Source organism: Xiphias gladius, chromosome 1 (genome assembly GCF_016859285.1).
Source record: "Xiphias gladius isolate SHS-SW01 ecotype Sanya breed wild chromosome 1, ASM1685928v1, whole genome shotgun sequence".
Taxonomy (NCBI): domain Eukaryota; kingdom Metazoa; phylum Chordata; class Actinopteri; order Istiophoriformes; family Xiphiidae; genus Xiphias; species Xiphias gladius.
In genome coordinates, this window is record NC_053400.1 from 19,838,745 (window position 1) to 19,852,282 (window position 13,538).

Below are 13,538 nucleotides of genomic sequence, written 5' to 3' on the forward strand. Positions count from 1 at the left end.
GAGACTGAAGGGACGTATGTGTGTGTATGTGTTATTTAATCATTTTGTAGCTGATGTAAACAAGAACATGTTAACACAACACAGTAGAGAAATGACTACATAATGTTGTGTGGGCTGCAGGGTACAAATGAGGTGTTTGGGGCGGAACAGCTGGAGATTATTTGCTTTCCAAACACAGAGAGGACGAAAAAGAAAAAGAAATAGCATGGCCCGCGGGAGAAAGCTTACAGTATACTGTAGCAGCAGTCGTGTGAGTCCTCTACTTATTTACAGGAATATTCTCCCGTGGGGGACACACATGCTAATTTGTTTTAAAAAGATTTAAATAAATAAAAGTTAGCATTTAGCCTTTAACAAGACATTGACTGTGTGGGTTATTAAGTTTCAATCTACAACATTATCATTTTTTCTCAAGAACTGTCAAAGCAACACAAGTGAAATGTTGTTTGGTTGAGGAATGTTTACAAATAAGTTTACCAAAAAAAACCCAACCCAATCTATATTTTATTCTATGAAAAAACATCACGCAAAGGTGGAGGCACAACTTTCAAAGCCTTCCTTACAAAGTTGTGAGAAAATCACAATAAGGGGATGAGTTGTTTCAGATTTTTATCTCCGGTTGTCACAATTGCACGTCATCATTAATTCATCTTACTTTCTCTCTCACTTAGCAGATGACACATTTCAAGCAGGGAAGCAGATGTACAAGCTGATTGATGTGATTGTAGAACAGAAGCATGCCATGCGTGGGAAATTATATCATATAGTTTTGCATAGTTAGTCAGTTGGCATAAGACAGATGTTGTCAGGAAACAGAGGATGACTTGACTTCTAAGTTGTCTTCTTGCTTCTCTTCCTGTTTGTAGTGTAGAAACAAAGTTGGCATAATATGCACCATTTGATTCCTTCTGAGTATAAAAAAAAACACCTTTAATGAATCCTGGACTGTTGGATTGTGTGAAGTGCAATTTTTATTCTGGAGCCCATTGAAGCTTAATGAACCTGATCAATAAGAGGAAAGAGAAGAAATATTATGAACACAGTCTCACGATGTTTAAGCTCTTTTAAATATAGTAACAATTATGAATAGTGGTGGAGAGATTGTTACTGAGGGGTTGTTTTTCCATTTACATTAAATTAAAGTCTGTAAAACCCTCATGGCTTTTTTTCTCCTCTCTTTATTTTAGCGTTTGTGACAAAGTCCTCTGTTTTAACCTGGCTGTGTGAGAAGCACAGTTAGTTTCTGCAACACAATTTTGCAAATCCTTTCCATGTGCTTTGACCAGTATTAGTGAAGAACAAGGACCGCACCATCAGCTGAGATGAAAATATGATTGTTTATTGAATGTGAGACGTATGAGTAGTGATTGGATGATGGTTGCAGTGTGGGGGACCCTATGAGAGAGTAGAGTGGAAAGAGAGAAAAAGGAGAGGGAGGGTGCGCCACGAAAAACAAGAACAATCAGGAATGCAGGTCAGGAAGACCTACATACAGTAGACATATGACAGAAGGAGGAGTGTTTGAGATGTGACCCTGCTCTTGAACTTCAGCTAAAACTTCATTTACAGTGATTTGGTTGATAGTGACGTAATGTCTGCTGACAGAAGCTTCAGTTGAGGTGACATATGATAGCAACCAGAATTAGGCTATAAATCCCAGATCAAGGTAACATCTATGAATTTGTTGCTACATTGACTTTGGAACATGGTCACACTGCAAACTCACTGAATAAATTTAAAAGTACAGCACTTGTGCAACGAAGTACTGAAAACATTTCCCTCCCTACTGCTCTCGTGTTGTGACACCAGTGAACGGATGAACAAAAAAGTTTGCAAATTTGTGTTCGTTGCATTTATGGTTGACTAAGTCCATTATATGGAGAGTAGCCGGCCGGCACTGCAGTCATTAGCAGTGTAGGCAAAAAACAACTGTGCTTGCTCTACCATCAGATCCAGCGTTCTCTTCTGAGCTCTAGTTTCTTTATCAAAAAACCCTACGAACAATTTGAATCTCAGTTCCACTGAAGAATTAATTTAGCTAAGAGTTAGAAAAAATAAAGGCTTGTGTATGAGAAGATGTATGCTGTAAAACGGAAATTGCAGGATCCTGGTGACCAACCTGTGGAAATTATTTGAAAATCACATCTTGAATACAGTCTTTCAGCACAAAGCCTAAATGAAATCCTTTGTTAAGGGGCTGAGCATTTTTAATACCCTACACTTAGAGGATTAAAGGGGATGTTTGGGAGGAGGTGCAGGCAGGTAAGTGAGACTGCGGGTTTCAGAGAGGTCCGCACCTGAACAACACACTGGTCGGTCAGACATAGGGTACTGGGCGGTAACATACTGCATGAACAGCCTCGGAGGAGTATCAGTGCTCACTGAAACACTGGTAACATAAGATCTACTGAGATACTGTTTGATAGGGAATTCAGCCATGGATGCAGCTGAAGGAAACTGCTGCATTCACATGTTTCCAATTGATTTATAAGCTCAGACCTGATAGTCCACATTTCAAGGATGCCTTCTCAGTTTTTATTACTGATATTATGTGCACAGTGTGTGCTTTAGTGAAAAAGACAATGAAGGGAAATCTGCTCTGAGAAAAACAAGACACACACAAACACACCAACAAGAATCATTTCTCTTTCTCTTTACTTTCTTTCTTTACTTTTATTACAGCATATTTCACTTGAGATAGTTGACAAGATTAAGTATGGATTGTGGTTTTATGAATGTCAATATGATGATACAGAAATGTAGGCCATGTAACAGTGTATAGAGGGATTGTGCTAATTGCTACTATTACTCAGATATTATTATTAGGGTGGCATTACAATACATTTTTCATTTCATCTTGTTATTACAGATAATTATTGTTTTAAATAGTTGAAAAAGATAAATATTTAGTGCGATTTTATAAATGTTAATATTGTAAGACAGAGCTGACAGCATTGACACAATATATGGGCTTGCAATTGTGAGAATACATCCAATATAGAGTGTATATTCAATATAAGGTGTACTCAAGATGTATATAATTCAATACACTGACTTTAATTATAGTGTACAGCATATATATATTGTAACAGTGCCATAGGAATATATTGTTATATTGTTATATTTTGCCATTTGAATGAAGAGGATTCACCATTGAAGTTTTCTTTGAAAAGACTGAAAACTTTCAGACTGAAAAGACTGAAAATATATCTGTCTCTCTCACCAGATATATTTCTTGTGCTGCACTACCTTGACAATTTTTTTCTGTTTTTTCATGTATGTGTGTGGTCGGTGGATGAAGTATTCATCTTTTTTTATAATAATGTGAAAAACAGTTGTAGGAACATTACTTGAGGTTTAGATTTTATCACGTGATGTATTTTACATTAGACTTTAGGGAACTTTTTTGAGTAAATGTACAATCACCTCTCAGCAAATTATGTTGCTGAAAGAAGCTAAAAATCCTTCTGCTTATTAAGGCTCTGTGTCCTCCCATCCACAGCAGCATAAGGGTTTTTTTTTTATCAGCAGTTATACATGAACATAATGGACTGTCAACTGTCGTCTACATCTGCTGCCAGTTGGATTTGCCAGTTGATTGATGGGACTTGGAGGAACACTAATGGATCAATTAGGTTGATAAGATGCAATCCTGAAGGTCACTGTCCAGTGATTCATATACATCTACTCAGAGACTGTAAATCTGATTAATATATGCAGAATGATAATTACTGTTAAGACCTGACAACTACCATCATCTTCATCATGTGTCATCCTTGTATTTGTTTAAGCTTTATTTATGCTATTTACAATAGTTCGTCAGGAGTCAAGTTTCTAGTTTTTTAAAAAACATTATTAAAGTGATCAGTTTAATTCAGTGTATTATTTTTACACAGATCTCCAAAATAATCCGCAAACTTTCTCCTTATGTCTTAATAATAATGAATATAAAGGTGCATTTAATGAGCAGAACACTTCAAACATTAGAATGAGTCTCAAGACATGTACATTTTAATTTTGAATACTGCAGGTCTGATGAAGAACAATTATGATTAGAAACATAATTTTAAAAAAAATGTAATCAGGCAAAACCAGATAGGAAGACTGTGAATATGGATGCCTTGGCTGAAAGATTGTTGAGTTAGATTAAATCCTAGCTTTATCGGTATTATGCTGTCTTAATCACAACTGGTGTGCAGAATTTTTTTTATCTTATCTTGTTTTCCATTCGATAAACACTGCTGAATGTTTTGGGCCTTGCAAAACTGCACAACAGACAACACAAACATTTTTTTTGCCTGTTTTTCTTATAAAAGCCAAATGAGAAACAGAATTTCTGAATATGATAGAATAGAATTCAACTTATTGTCCACAAATGTGTATAATTGTCTTCACCCCATCTGACGGTCCATTGAAACATTTGAACACACACAGCACAACAACAATGACAATATAGATTCTTAACATAATAAAGTACAATACAAGAAATTTTAAACCTACAATAACTGATATTTTTGGCCACTTGGGACAACAAAAACAAGTTGTTAACAGAACACAGATATAGTATCAACTTTTAAGTTGACAAAATTGTTACCAAACAGTTGTTTATTTCTAGTGGTTACAGAGCAACATTAACATTCTTCTGGAGTCCGACCAATGTAAGTCCGTTTCTGGTTTCTACCTTCCTGAGGGAAATATCTGGCTATTTAGCTGCTAAATGCTCCACTATGTTCACCAGATAGTCTCTAACTGTGTCAGTCTGCTGTTCGGTTATGAGACGGCAGTAAACAGTGGGTTTTTAGAGCTTTTTCGCTGAAAACAGCTGACTGCTGCTGTGACTGAAAAACAGGGAGAGTGAATCCAAACAGTAAAGTTGTGGGCCGAAAAACCGGAACAGTGAATTGTGTGGTTTTGTAGGTTCATCACTGTCTGTAGGTTCATCACTATGAGTAACAACCTTCACATACAAGTAGTCATATGACCCGTTGTTAATATTAAATATTGATTATAGCCGCTTAAACACAAACACCTTGACAAAAGGCATTAAAAGGAACAGTCTACGAATTAAGCAGTGACTTGCTTGTGGGATAAATGACTTCTCATATGTGTTCTTTGTTGTTAGAGACCTACCAGCCTCTCGAACTTGGAGAACAGGGGCTGGGAAGGTTTCTCCATGATAAAGAAATCTGTCCTTCTCACCCTCTGTTCACAGAAGTTTCCCTTCAGCTGGGGAGTTCCATTACAGACCAACTATCCCCTTATACCTTTCCTATTTTGTGGACCAGGAGACCAAATCTAATTTAGTCTACAAAACGTATCCCCGACCTGTAGTCACGGCCAATTTCTTAAGTTTAACAGAGGGACGAGCGACTGTAGAGATTCCATTGATTGGTCACAGGAAACTAAGAACTTCCACTTTGGTCAGCATAACGCCTCAGACTCCTTCCCGCGGAGGCCTTTAACTCTCTGATCAGAAGGAGTAAAGATGGGCAGACTTTACCAAGGCTGAGGCTGTTAAATAGAGCCAGTCTGCGGGTCGCAGGTTCCACTGATGATTCAACTGAACGTGCTCAAGCTGTGCGAAACACCCGTAGTGACCCAGCAGGGAGCTCCGGGGGAGAAACTATTTAGCCTGCTCAGCGTATATAACAAGCAGGCACAATCACATCCCATTTGCAAACATAGGAATTGAGATTTGATGCTGCTGTTTGAGTGAGCCAATTTAATTTTACTGCTCAGTATAGCTCAAGGACAACATCACGATGCACAAATGGCTTGTGGTGCTCCCACATCTCTGTTTCTGTAATGTCACATGTGTTACTTTTTGTCATTTATCTGATTTTTGTCAGCCATAATGAGCCAGCAGTATTTTCAGCAATTGCTCTGAGGCTCTGAAAGAAAAGATCTATAATTCAGCAAAGTGGCAATCTAATATTGCAGCATGTTGGCATGTGAGCAATTTCAAAGCTTGTTTCTTTTTATTCAGTCCTTCATACAGAAGAGTCAAATCTTGGAGTCGCTCTCGGCATTTTAAGATGAAACTTTAATAATCCCCATGACAAAACACCTCATACACTGAAGGCATTGAAGTTGAACGCAATTTGTGGTGCAGCTCAGGTACAAAATACATTAGTTAGTTAAAAGAACAACATCCACACGACACTGATGACACGCAATATGTGTGAAAACATGAAAGGGGTACAGTGCATGTCATTTTACTGTACACAACTCCGTTTTGACATAAAACCTCTTATATTGTGATACAACCCTGTCTCCTATATATACTGCTAATTTGAAACAGCAAATATGCTTTGAGGGAAGTGTTATGCCACCTGAATTACATTTTTTATTAATATAACGCTGAAATGTTTTAATAATGTAAAAATGTTAATACTGAACATATCTGCAAAATGTTCACTGACAATATGTTTCATTTGTTGCAATGTGATATCTGTTTTTATATGGTTAGGTTTAGGCGCACACAGTACTTAAGATTGTCGACAAAAAAAAATTGACAAGGAGGATGAGACACAATGTGTTATCAACATTATCAAACATTCAACCAAAAGCACATCTTTCCCTGATCTTAAATAACCATACACTGCAACTGCAGAACTAAAAGGTAGCACTTCCTACTATTGATAAAACATTACCATTAAACATAATCCAAAAAAAAAAAATTTGTCGTATATGCACATCTTTTCTAAGAGACAGGTTTGTTTAGTACTCTGGAGGAGTATTTGACATGGCTTGTTTTGACTTGAATTAGGCTGACTATGTGACCACTAACAGCTTTTATAGGCGAACAGATGTTTGCAGTTTACAGATCTATGCACACATTACTTGCAGATAACATCCTTTTAGTAGAGCAGCAGCAGTGTCTGCAGCAGTAAATGTGGGTGTTTTTTTTCATTTGTGCTTTGTGGCTGAGATTTTAAAAAAAAAAGAAGGCCGTTTGGCAATGCTGATGTTGTACCTGCACAACATAAAGCTGTAAGTCATGGAAGCTCACAGGATCAGTCAGTGACTTTTAGATGATCCTAATAACAGAAAACCAGCAGAAAATATTGTCTTTGCTGACTTCCCGTCATTTAGCTTTGTTTTACAGTGTAATTTAATCGTAAGAATCAGGTACTAATAACACACTCAATGGTTCTTAATGGTTAGTTAAATGTAGGTACAGTGGACTATGGGACACAAAGGAGTAAAAGTTGGTCATTTTTGTAAATACTGGGTACTTCAAGGATGCAGTATTAGGGAACAAAACTGAGGTTTGCAAAATAAGGTGTTAACAGCATCGTTCTTCCTGTGTAATTAAAAGAACCTTTTTGACACAATGCACAGTGCAAGGTGTAATAGTTTTTTTTCAGCCATTTTGCCTCATCATACTCCATCAAATGTCCCAGTAAAGTCATGCTCGTGAGGCAGCAAGCACAATACCAGGTCCCCAAAACGGGCTCACCTAAATGGAATGCAGTCATTTTTAATGTTATCAGTTACACCTGTGCCTTTTCTGCTATGTCAAACCAAAATGTCTGCTGTGAAAAAGGCATATTTGGACGAAAAGTCCAACAAATTAAACAAATTTCTTGTTCATGCCCTCTAGAATGACACATAGAAGCATTGGCTCATCCGACACCCCTGTCAACAGGACAATATCATTTGTCTGTGCCTTCAAAAACCATTACAATTAACTGTTGACATATAAATCTGGTTATGGTTAATGTTTGCTCAGGTTTACTCACAAAAACAATTGGGTTAGGTTTATGGAAAGATCATGGTTTGGGTTAAAATAAGCACTTTATTAAGGTTAGAGAAACACTGTTGTTTGGGTTACAATGACTATTAAGTTAAGATTATAGGGGACCTTCATCATCACAAGTACAATAATAACCTTGTGGTTAAGGTTGGGGAATGATGACTTTTTGTTGACCCATCTTTCTAACCCGACCTCTTCCTTCTGCAGACTGTGTGGGTCTATAATAATGTCACCTGACTTCCTCCTTTGCAACGTGATTTCATGGGATTGCATACAACTAGCACGCTACTTTCAGCACATTTCGCGTGTCATGTCCATGCATTTCAAGCTTTTCGCATGTCATTTAATGCCGTTTTGGTTAGGGCTAGGGGTTTGGGGTTAGTCAGTAGAAGTGTGGCGTGAAATGACACGGGAAATGCAAAAACTTCAAAGCGATGAAGCAAAAGGACTTAAGGAAATCCGTGTGTGATTCATACACCATTTGGTGATACCATGATGCAACGTCATCATTTCTATGGTGCTTGAGGGCTTCGTCTGTGGATTAAATATAGGCACTGGCTTTCGTATTTTCCACGATAAAAAGTGTAACAAAACATATTGTCCTTTCTTTTAGAAAGGACAATCTCCTCTGTCTATGACTTGTCATTATAAAGTATACATTATAATGTTAAATGATGTATGAAATAGGTTTATAATTAGATAATTTGTTAGGTAATGATTATGATTCTGTCATAAGTAGTAGTAGTTATTTATTGTATGCAGAGTTAAAAATAAAATTGCATCAATTCCTTGGGTGTGATTCTTCTGGCACACAAAACTGTGAAAACTAACAGTTAGGATGACAGTGAGAACCAGGGGTATGAAATAGGACACAAGTGTATAATGCCAAGCTTAAATTAAAACAATTCATGCCTGAGCAGGTCAGCCACACCTTTGTTTGAAGATTCATCTTTTTCACTTATTAGACCTGATAATTAAGAAAAATGAAGAGCAAGGCTTGTTGTTTAATGTTCTCACAGGGTTACTGTTCTGTGATCATAAATTCAAAACTGAGCACTAATTGCAATTAGTGGAGTTATGCAAACATGTAAAGAAGATAACCTATTTGTTTTATTTCCTATAAATAGATACATGTAGCTTATTGTTATCTCCCTGTTTCCTCTGATCATCCAAAGGATGACTTTAGTCAGTATAGTTTCTCTCCAAATTACACCTGATCCAAATGAGCTCTTTTGTCTTATTCATCTAATTTCTGGAGACTGAACATCTGTGCATGGCTGTACGCTCAAGAGTTAAGCAACATATGGTCCCAAATTGTTTATCATGCATGAATGGTTTACTGTATATTAAAGGCTGATGCTGAATGGGCAAATAAAAGAACAGAGTCTGTGTCTGGCTATAAAGCCTCTTCTAAGAGTATGTCTGTGAGTCTGCTGTGGTTTATGGATTAATGCTGTTTTCTAGGCTCTGTTGTTTATGAGGGAACTTTTTGGTCAACTATATAAGAAGTGACGAAGTCCAGAAATTGGGATCACTTTTTTCATCAGTTTGATCATCCGTGTATTGTTAAGAACGCATAAAAAACAATGCATAATCACATCATTCATGTAGATTTTGCCCTGCAACCATGCAAAATCAGAATCTCTAGAGACAGTGATGTGTGTGTTGGAGGCTCCTGATGAACCAGTTTAATATAAGGTAAATGATGCCTGCTATTTCCAACTATTAGAATAAGGTCAGAGCTATTTTAAGTACACTAAGCAGCACCTTATAATCCCCGGGTTTAGTCTTAGTTGTGTTTTATATCGACAAAGCAGGCAGTTCACAGTCCTGACTTCATAGCCATGTCTGATAAAAGGAAACAGTGAGTTCTCGGTTTACAGCTCTAGCAGAAGCAAAGGTTAGTTGCTTATCACCCCACCCCCGAGCAACCAAGGAAATGAAGTAAAGAAACAGAGGGAGCCCTGTGATTGGAAGCTGGAGATCGAGTCACTAATCAAAGCTGCGCCTGAATCTGTAACACTACCAGCTGTGTGTGGAGAGCTTTTCCCTGCTCGCCCTGATGGCAGACACACACTAACCTGCAGTGACCAGAGGGAACAAAGATTCACACTTTAATTGATTTTACTTTTATGTTCTCTTGCTTAATGAAAATCAAATCAAAACTAAGCCAGGGGCCACTCAGTCTCTCTTTCTTTCTTTGTTTCTCTCTCTTCCTCTTCCTCCCTCTCTGTCTTCTCTTCTACCCCCTGTCTCTCACTGTGTTGCTTTGAAGTGTAAATCAGATTCTACTGATGTATGAAAGTAAAGTACAGACTGTACGCCAGAGACCATTTTACAGCACTGAGGGCACGCAGGGTGTAACCAAATCTAAGTGTATCTTTTTCACCAAAAGTATAGGTCAATAATTCCTTATATAACCATATGTGAGTGTCTGCATTAAGCCACTTACCAAAGGACTTGCCTATTAAAATTTATGAGGCTACATAGATCTGAGAGCAATGCTGGTTTTTATAGATATACTTGCTGTTTGTCCTTTATTTTTACATCAGCTGTACTGGGAAAAAACACAGTAACTACACACCGATCAGCCACAACCTGTTTTAAGGTTTTGGCTGAATGGTGTATTTACACAGTGTAAAAAAAAAATTATATATATATATACACACATATATATGCTTGTGTGCTTACATGTGTGATTATTCTTTTGTTCCCCCAGTTTCCACAATCAGTCAGTGTTGTTTCTCCTTTGAGGATTTTAAATAAAGAGATCTTACAGCTGAGTGAAAAGAAGCAGACTATTAAAACCATGGGTTAAAGGGGATTTGGCAGGTAGGCGATAAATAAGTTCAACAAGGAGATTTCAGCTAAAATTCAACATACACTGCCAGTTCTTCCTTATTGGTTCAGAAATCGAAGATGCTGTTTTCACATCACATATTATGCTAGGAAATTCTGAGACACAGAATTTCCCCTTTTTTCTCTCATCCAGGACTTACTTCCAATGAGCTGGAGCCACACACACACACACACACACACACACACACACACACATACAATACCATACAATACTAAAAGACTTCTGACTCAAAAGTGCTGAGCTCATTACTAAGTCAGTCACCCATAGCAAAGAGATGTCATCTTTAATATAAATCAAAATTGTTTAAGTGGATTTGCCGCATGATTTTCTGCCTGTTACACCTTATATTTTAGGAGGGTTTCTTTTTTTTTAGACAAATTGAGGTTTAGCATGTTAGGAATAGTGAATCATTCCTGGCTTAAAGGCTTATAAACAAAGGGATTTACGACAGATTTATTTTTTCTACAAAGCTTGTATTATCAGGATTAAACTTAAAGCACCAAAGGGTGAATACAATATAGAGAGGACACACAGAAATAGGTGTTCAGGGAGAAAGACAGTTCATTTACTGTGGTAATGACAAAAGGAAACCATTCTGTATATTATACTATTCAAATCAAATATACAAAGAGTATTCATTTTAGGGTGAAGGGGTTCTGGCAAAAAATTGTCGTGATTGACTTAAAAGTTATCCAAGCCCCCATGATGCCACATGGTGCCTTTTGCCATGATAGGATATACTCATCCTCACCCACAGACAAAACATATTACAGAGGCTCTAGGATTCTTATTTTGTTTGATATATCTACACTCATCAAGCAATTTATTAGGAACCCCGTACTGACACTGTGTAGGGCCTCGCTTTGCTCTTTTAACAGTCTGTTTTTCATGTATTGTTGTAGCCCATCTGCCTCAAGGTTCGACATGTTGTGCATTCTAAGATGCTTTTCTGCTCACCACAGTTGTAAAGATTGGTTATCTGAGCCACTGAAGCCTTTTTGTCAGCGCCAACCAGTCTGGCCATTCCCCTCTGACCTCTCTCATCAACAAGGTGTTTCCAACTGCAGAACTGCTGCTCACTGGAGGTTTTTTTGTTTTTGGCACCAATCTGAGTAAAAACTCTAGAGACCGTCGTGCCTGAAAATCCCAGGAGATCAGCAGTTTCAGAAAGACTCAAACCAGCTCCATCTGGCACCAACAATCATGCCACATTCAAAGTCACTGAGATCACAGTCTGATGTTATATGTGAACATTATTAACTGAAGCTCCTGACCTGTATCAGCACATATTTATGCATTGCACTAGTGCTACACGATTGGCTGATTGGATAATTACATGACTAAAGCAGGTGTACCGGTGTTCCTAATAAAATGCTTGGTAAGTGTACATGTGTGTGCATGATGTCAAACACTGGATACTGCTAGACTCTTCACTTCATTCCTGCATGAAAATAATCTGAATCTAAAATGGAGAAAGTAGGGCAAAGAATAGAGAATTTATACTGGGCATTAGTCTCCACTAACTATAATGATCAGTGATGATGAGTTCAGTTCTTCTCCATAGTCACTGAGTAAAAAGCAACCAGACTTTGAAAATCTTATCTGAATACAAGTTAGAAATGTTCAAATCCTTCAGGTTTTGGTTTTACTTTTTAATACACACTGTCAAATTTGTACGAATAACAGAATGAAAAAGTGAACGCATGGTTCTGTAGTGGTTATTAGGCTCATATGTGTAATTATTGTGTGACACTTGTGATTTGAGTAAGAGATGTGTAACAGATGTATCTGTAACCAGACACCGACGTTTTTGTGAACAAGCCCGAAAATAATGTAACAAAACATAAAGTTTAGTGTTTTTCAACCCTTTTAGTTACATTTCAAAAAAGACTGTACCCCTGGTCTCATTCGGAATGTAACTCAATCAATCAATCAGTTAATCAGTCAATTAATCAGTAAATCAATCAATCAATCAATCAATCATAACCTTTATTTAATCAGGTAAGTCCCATTGAGATCTAGATCTCATTCTCAAGACACCTGAGTACCTAAGTGTATCAACAGACCATAAAACATTAAGAATGTACAATATCAACTGAGGTAATTACAATAATACCACAATAGTAGCACAATGACATTAAAAAATTATAATAATAAAATAAAAAACCCAAAAGTAGTAGAACTAATATGATACACATAAGTCAGTAAAAATCAAGATAAAAACAGTCACAGCTAAAATCACCCAGGGTTTTGACTAAAATTTGGAATTGACAAATTGGAACCAGAGTATCAAGTTTCAGGGTCCACTGCGATTCATTCCAAATATTATGGTGCAAAAAATCTAAAAGCAGTCTTTTAATTCTAGGGACCTGAAGCACCAGCTAGTCCATAGAGCAAGTGTGATGTGTTCCAACTCTCCAGCCAATAAGTGATGTCAAATATGAGGCTAATTTTTAGAGAAGCCCTTTATAAATAAATAAAAGAAATGCTGGTCTCTTCTAATGGAAAGAGAAGGCCAACCCACTTTCTGATATGGGATACAATGATGAGTGCCATAGATGTCTCCAGTTATAAATCTAAGGGCTGAATGGTAAACAACATTTAGGGGCATAAAAGTGGATGTTGCCATATGTTTTTTATTAGTGGATTAATATGTGGTTTAAAGGTGAGTTTTTCATCGATCTTTAGATGACCGTACCATTTGCAGTTCAGTTTTTGAGATTAATGTAGTCAATGTTTTTGGCTTAAGATCTATAAGTGCATCTTGCAAAGCATTGAAAGAAAACTGTAGGTTTTTAGAAGCCAATTTTAAACAATCAGCCTAACAGTATAAAATAGGGTCATCTGCATAAAGGTGAATAGTACAGGTCTACATATACATGGCTATAATATTTATATAAATAATGAACAGAACTGGTC